The sequence below is a fragment of the Cibotium barometz genome, chromosome 22 (genome assembly GCF_041138505.1).
Source record: "Cibotium barometz isolate CiBa-2024 chromosome 22, ASM4113850v1, whole genome shotgun sequence".
Lineage (NCBI taxonomy): Eukaryota > Viridiplantae > Streptophyta > Polypodiopsida > Cyatheales > Cibotiaceae > Cibotium > Cibotium barometz.
This window is the reverse complement of record NC_141067.1, coordinates 17,919,864-17,927,884: the sequence shown is the minus strand read 5'-3', so window position 1 is coordinate 17,927,884 and position 8,021 is coordinate 17,919,864. Positions and strand designations below refer to the sequence as shown.

The following is an 8,021-nucleotide window of genomic DNA, read 5'->3' as shown; positions in this document are numbered from 1 at the left end:
AAGAAGCCTAAAAACTTGGCATGAAGTTTTGAAGTCCTTGGGTGAATGATCACAGAGTTGCACATGCTGAACAAGCCCTAGCCTTATCAGAATCATGGCTAAGGAAATATTCTGCCTCAGCCTCTAATGCTGATTGGTACTGACATTAATACATCGCCCTCCAAAGAACCATATATACCGATGTCGCTCAAGAGGATCAGGAAAGTAAAGACTCTCAAAATGACATGCCAGTCTCACTCTACTTACTCGGGTCGTAGCAGAGTAGATGAGGTGGTCGAATGCAAAGGCTATCATATCCTGACTCTGGGAGAGTTCAAGAATGCCAGATAGATTCGGGGTATCCATCTATAAATTTCCAATTCAATTTATGAGTTTTCCATTTTTTAAGTTCATTCAACATATTATAAACAAGTGAAAACATTATTTCCTAGATTTACTTTAAAATTCTTAAGCAATTTCTGTTACTATTACGTAGATTATAACAGCGCTTTGATACCAACTCTGAGATCCCACTGCCCCCTTTGCGCACCGGCGGATTCCCGGATGGTAGCAGAAGCGGAAGCAACTCCCTCTTGCGCGGGGCAAGATTTCACACTTGGGGCCTCGCCCTCGAATGTCCGCACGAGACTAAGCTAGCAGTCATTCCGAAAAACGAAACCAGGAAAATTTTCCATGCCCGAAAAGTGGAGATGATTCCACCATTTTGAATTTCTTAACGAATTTTTCTAACGAAGTCGAGACTGATCTAACCTACATTTGAATAAACCAGATAGAAGGGAAACTATAACAAACTTAACTTGAAGGAATCAACGCTTTTTTCCTAATTGAATGAGGCACAGCCGTTGATCTACTCATTTGAGAAGTCTTCAGGCTTAAAATTAACTACTCGAGTTCTAAGCGTAATCCTATTAATCAATTTAATTTATTAAAACTCTACTGATTCTTGCTGGCCCATGGGTTAGCCACCGCCCAACCACTGGAATTGCTAGAACCAAACAAGTACTCACCCCCGGGGGATTCAGTCTTCATTAAAGGGGGACGTCACCTGCGTGCATCAACTTCAAGAAAACCCCCTATTTAAAATCCATGTAGGATTATAAAACACCCCTATTTAAGCTTATAAGGTACAAGAAAAAGTCTAGTGTCCCTCCCCTTTCCTTAAACCTACGTCAAGACGGCTATCCTATTTTGTCAAACAACAAGACTATAAGACGGCTATCGTATTTTGTCAAACATCCATCTGTCATCCGCACACCCTCCGCACACTTGTTACCATACATGGTTAGCATGGGGGTTCTTGATTCAAGCCTAATAATGATGATAACAGCATTTGTTAAAGTTACATCTATCAAAATAGATGTTCTTGATTCATGCCTAATAGTGATGATAAGAGCACTCATTTGTTGGCATTACATCCATTACATGCTAATCACCTACATCGACATGCTAACCAAGGCAACATTATACCATTTTGCATACGTATTGACTGTACATCTACAAAGAGTATACATATCCACCAATGTATTTCCATACGTAAAGCTCTTGAAATACTATCAATATGTCTTTTCAAGTAAGCCTAGCCTCCTTCCTTGCCCAATACATATTCTCCAAGTATGTTGGAGGAACAGATACGAGGTATGATGATCCTTTTAATGGACAAGGCTATAAGTGGCATAGCTTGGGCATCCCTTAATCCCATCTCTGCTAATCCTCAATGGGAGCAACAGGTGTAGCTGGCCTTATCGAAGCTAGCTGCATATCATATGCATTACCTCCTTACAAAGGTGTAGCAGAAGCAATAACTAGATCTACAAGACAAGCCTCATCACCTCTAACATAGCCCCATATACTCTTACCAACAACTAACACATTATTCACCATAAAACTCCACATGGAATACTTGGTTCCATCCAATTTATCCTCCCAGGCCAAAACTTCAAACAGGTCTCCCGAATTTAGATTCGGATTTTGATTCTGGACCATCTTAGATGTATGCATAAACTGCCCATTGATTCACATGCTGTGAATGGTATTGCACCAACAAAATCACATTAACCCACTAGCCAATGCTTGGCTAAACAATGCACAAACCTCACTGAACTTCCAATGCAGACCTGTACTTGCAAAACATGAACTAATTTGAATGTTGTATTGCCAAATACAGAGGTAAACAGCTCCAAATCCTTTCCCATAATTGGCAACAGTCTCTAAACCTGCTTAGAATAGTGTAGACAGCAACTACATTCACTGTTATTGGGGCGGACAAGCTAGAAAGCTGTAGTAGACCCAATATATAGCGTATAAGAATGATTACACACTAACATAAACAAGTGTCTTCTCCCTTAAAAAACACACTAGAATGAAAAAGCTAAAAAGCATCTTGGATGTTTAATAGCAGCAAATATGAAGTTACACAAGAGTAACACGTGAACAATCCATGAATTTAAACCAAAATTTGATAGAGTAGAAAACATAAAATGCATCTTGAATGTTTACTAGAAAAACTAAAAATTAAACAAGAGTAACAACCGAACAATCCATGTCTATAATCCATAAGTTTAGCATTGACACATCTATGGGCATCTTCTCATAAATGCTGCATCATGCCACATAGCTTGCCAACAAATTTATCCTACAAAACAAACATAAGCTCCCTGTCAAGTTACATGCTGCAAACCTAGGATCCCTATGTGATAAGAAGGATTGAAAGCACATTAACAAAAACATATGTTCCCTTCATCTACATCAGAGATTGGAGCAGTAGGGCTGCAAATGGACTAGGAAGGAGGGAAGGGAAGGGACAACTTCAAAATGGATAAACTTTAAAAAAAAATTAAAAATAGAAAATGTACCTTTTCTGCCCTGCACATATTCATTGAAAAGTTCATTATCATCAAGATGGTATTTCTTTGTTTGTTGATCATAGTTGAGATTGGCCAAGGCTATTATAGATTCCAAATCCACACATTGGTTGTCAACAAGGTCATATGTGTAGGTCCTAGTTCCCTTTGCTTGTTGATACCATGACAAATGAATTTGAACATTCAAAGGCCTATCCAATAGATCAAAGGGGCCTCTTGTCTCTTTTAGACAATTTCCAACCTTTCTCCTCATGCTTACCACCCTTCCAAGGTACCACATGCCGTTTACAACACCCTTACTAGTATTCCCACCTTTTCCTTTTCCTCTTGTCTTTTTGTTTGCATTTATTGATGTGCTTTCAAACAATACTGCACAATTAGATCCTATACCAAGACATGTTCCTGTATGAATCATTGCCTTCTTCTCCAAAGAAAAATACACTCCACTTTTCACCCTTGTTAATCTATCTTTAGATAGTGTGGGATTTCCATTCAATTGGCTGACAAGTGTGCTTTTAGAAATGGCTTTCCCATCCACTTCAACAAATGGCGATATTTCACTAACCACCTTCTCCTCCTCATCAATTAGACAATCAATCACATGACGAAGCTCACTTTCACTAGTAATTTCCTCATCCAGATCACCTCAAACACCACTATCAAAGTGATTATCTTCATCTATAAGTAGAACATCATCCAATGATTCATCTTCATCCACATATTCAAGATTAGGGTTGAAGAGTTCTAAGAGATCTCCCTCCTCCCATGAGTCATTCCAAAAAGTTTCATCGTGCATACCAAGTGTCTCACTTATGGCCTTTGCTTCTAATAATCCCTCTTTCAATGCAGATACCATATGGTTGTCACTACTCACACAAGCATAGTCTCCCAGGTTGGCCAAAGGAGTGCCATTCTCCTTTTCCAAAGTAGCCCATATATTTTCTTGTTTAGAATGAGCTGCTGGAAATTTAAGAATTGAACCTACTTGAAACTCTGCTATTCTATTAAGTGCTCCTGTACTACTCAGCAAATCAAAGCCATCATAGCATCTTTCATTCCGAACCATTCCACCCACCTTGCTGAAAAAATTCTCACATGCATCTGATCCCGTGCAAGAAAGGGGTACGTGCAAGTGAGGATGCTTTTCCCTAAAGGTCTTTATCAAGAGAACCACAAAGTGACATGACAGTTGAATGTCAATGAATGTTTCTCTACTGATAAAGTTTTGCTTTAGGGAGTATGCATCATGCTTAGTGATCCACATGCGCCAAATCCTACATATAGAAAGAACCATGAGTATTAGCCACATAAACCTTGGAAATACGTTCAAAATCCTTTATTCATATATCACTAATAGCAATGGTAGCAACTTCTGCATACCTGAAAAAGAAAGACACCTTTCCTGCAGCTTTCACACGACCATACAAGTCTAAGGTAGGTGATAAGAAAATATCAATGTAAGATGCTACTATTGATAAGTACATACGTGTGCCCAATGTCCGCTCTTGGTGAGCACCATAGCCTTCTTGTAATAACTTCAAACACTTTTGTACTTTCTTTGCAGCAATCCTTTGTGCAGCTCTCCAATTTTGTCTATCCTTCCTCTTCTCAATATCCCCTTCTTGCAAGCCATGTTCATCAACCTTGAATAATTGATATACAATTGCTACATGATTCAAAGTCACAAGCTCTCTACCAAGTACCAACCTCCTAGATGCACTATCCAAAGGATTGATAAGTTTCTTTCCATTATGGATATAGTCTTGATCATGCAAACCACTGATACTCCCATCAAATGTGATGTGTGCTGTAAAGGGCCAACCCTTCCAAGGAATGCACAACCTGGGACCTTGACAAGAAGAGTAATCTTGCAACATCAACTTTCTGTGCCTACTATCCCCATCTGAAGCATGTCCTATCAATGGACCTACCACATCCCTTAGAAAAATGTTCCAAGAAAGCTGAATGCTCTCCCACTGTTCTCTGACAAACATGGAATCAAACCTATTACATGTCAATTGCACCAATAGAACTAGCTTTGGCAAGCATTCAAGAAGAGGATTCACTATCAATACCCTTGCATAATGAGCAATCACATTATGTTGAAAAGCGTCCACAACTCTAAGATATCCATCTTGACCACCACCATCACCAACTTGCACGACAAAGTCTGGAATGCAAATGTGTTCCAGCTTTTGACCACAAAAGCCAACCAAATTATCATCATGTGCCACCCATCTCACCATTCTTTTCACAACTATTTCATCCTCAGCTAGAAGAACTGGCACACTACCCAAGGGTATACCTTTCTTCATCATGTGACAAGTGTAAACTTCTCTTGCATGTTGAAATATATCCTCTTGTAAACCAGTTCGAAAGAAAAGTGCTTTTCTTGTGGACCTCATTGTGGTGGATGTGTGTACCTCCAAGGTTAAGTGATAAGAAATTATGCAACCTTGTCCCTCCCCATATCTTGACAGTCTCAAATAATTCCTTTGTTGTATTGTAATATCTCTTCCCTTGACCTACTCTTGAAATGTTTTGTGAAATGTCAACAAAGAAGTTCCACAATGCCTTCTTTCCCTCAAACAGACCTAGCTCATGAATGAGCATTGATTATATCTTGACAAAATTTTCTAACATCTTTCCTCACCATGGCTTCCATAGTGCTCTCCCGAAGACTTCTAACCTTCACGCTCAATGCAACAACTTCAGTTCTTGTGAATGCTATCTCCTTCTTCAATACCCGAACCATTGTGGACTTTGTTTTTGCTACTCTCAATAACTCTAAATGAGTCAAATAATCTAACCGGCTACCACCTCCTGTGTCTCTTGATCCACGAGTGTCTAAAGATCGAATTTGTTGATACACTCGCATGCGAAAGTCTCGTTCTTTAGGAATAGTAGCACATGCACCACATTGCAAATTATCAAAGTATGTTCCCTCCAAACATATCCTCTTGCAATCCTTATGATGGAAAGTGCCATTAATTTCAATGAACTCTGTTGTCCCCATCATAATTGTTGCCTTAGTTGCTGGCTCATTGTGCCATTTGCCACCTCCCTTACTATCATCCAAAAAGGGCTTCAAGTCAACCACATTCCCATCATAGTTATATGACCCTTGCCCAAAAACCCCAGCACAAGGTTGCAAGCAAGCTACTCTTTGTGAGCAAAGGAGGAATCTGTTAAGTTCCCAATAGACTTGATGGAGAGAGAGCCAAAAGCCATATGACTAGCTACACCTAACATCTCTATAAAAAAATAGAAATAGTGATTGAAAATAGAAGCTTGAAAATTTGCCTAATGGAGAGAGAGCCAAAAGCCATATGACTAGCTACACCTAACATCTCTATAAAAAATCGGAAATAATGATTGAAAATAGAAGCATATGAGAAATACCTGATGGCTTTCGTGATGCATTGGCAGTTTGCAAGGTGTCATTATCTATAAGAAAACATTACAATAGAGCATAAGAAAAAAATGTTCACTTGGAAAATACAAAACTGATGGAAAACACAGCTAGAACATGTGAGTTTTACCTTTAGCGAAACATTTCTTGAAAAAACCACTTAGATCTCTTTGCTTCTTATCTATAATTGTCACCTTGGATGGGCGACCACCAGCCCTCTTCACTTGATTACTAGAATCAATGCCACTAGCCTTTGTGATATGTAGCTTGGATTTCATATGCTCAATCATGCATTGTCGTAGAGATCCTGTCTTTGGAAATAGTGGTATCCACTTGTTATCTAGCATGCAGCTTATATAGACTTTTGATAGAGTGCTATAATCTCCAATAGTCTCTGTTACTAGTTGAAACACCACATTACTCTCACTTGCAAAGGTTGAAACCTCCAACATTGCTTCATTTACTTTTTCTTTTCCTAATTCCATAATGTCATCCAATGAACCAAGGCTGTCTTTTCTATGGCTCTCTTGCTCACATAACCCAATAATCCTCATATGGGATGCTGAGTTGATGTGTGAGTGTGTGTAATTATACAAAGTGTCAAGACCCCCTTGACCATAAGAGCAATCACACTCCTCACACCAAATCTGAAACAATGCTTTACCATCCTTGTCCTTTGACATGAGCTCAAATCTATCATGTCGGCCTTTTGCTCTTAACTTTTCTTTGGCTATCTTAATCTCCCTCTGCCATTTTTTGACCTCAGATGGTGTTGCAAGGTGACTCTTCAATCGATTCTTAGAAACACTACCACACGTAGTCGAATCATCCACCATATTGTAGCTTTCACACCCTTGAGCAAGATCATGCATACATAAATCTGGAGACACTGTACACTTTGGCTGCATTTTATTGCTATCTCCAACTGCGTCCACTTTTTGGCGTTTGCCTTGTGTATCATATTCCATTTTCAATTGGATGGTTACTTCTGCAGCATCAACTATCCATCTCTCCTCTTGCTTGGCCCCTATTGGAATTTTCCTAGATCCTCCCAAAAATATAAACTCATCTATGATGAGATTTTCAAGGATGATCTCTTCTCTCAAGTCCTTGTAGGTACCACCGGAACATATCCCAACACATGATTTTCAGCCACACCCTCATCTAACACAATCACAATATCATGCCTCTCCATACTCCTATAAAAGGGCTAGATAACAAAAAAGGTGCCCAACAAGATAATCTCAAATGGACAGCAAAACCTGTTGTAAAGTAAAGAAAATGAGGAAAAAATTACAGCAAAACCATCATTAACATGTTCAAAATGAAGGATGAAATGGACATAAAACCTGGAGCAAAGTATGGAAGAATCAGAGCTGCTTCAAGCCAACAATCTCCTTTCGAAGCTTACAGCTACTCTAGCAACTAGTAACAAATTACAGCACCTGTAAACAAATTCCAACCAAAAACATGTGAGTTGAAGTAGAAACATAGGCCTTCTCAATGCCTATGTGAGTTGAAGTATAGATGTCACAACTCAAAATTTCCATTCAATCCTTGTTTCTCACAAAACAATATCACTCTAAACTCTCCATTGAGACTAGTAGGTCAACAACGAGATCTAGTAACAGATTACAATAAGTTTCTCATCAGCATACATATATATCTTCCTCGACATACGCATGGGTGTCCTCGGCACCGTGAGCTCGTGCATTGCCTGGTCAGAACCCTCCACGATCCTCCTTAGG

General features: G+C 39.2%; 1 pseudogene; it reads right to left on the bottom strand.

Moving 5' to 3' along the window:
* Nucleotides 1-1,704: 1,704 nt before the first annotated feature.
* LOC147626329 (uncharacterized) lies at nt 1,705-4,128 on the bottom strand (annotated as a pseudogene).
* Nucleotides 4,129-8,021: the final 3,893 nt, after the last annotated feature.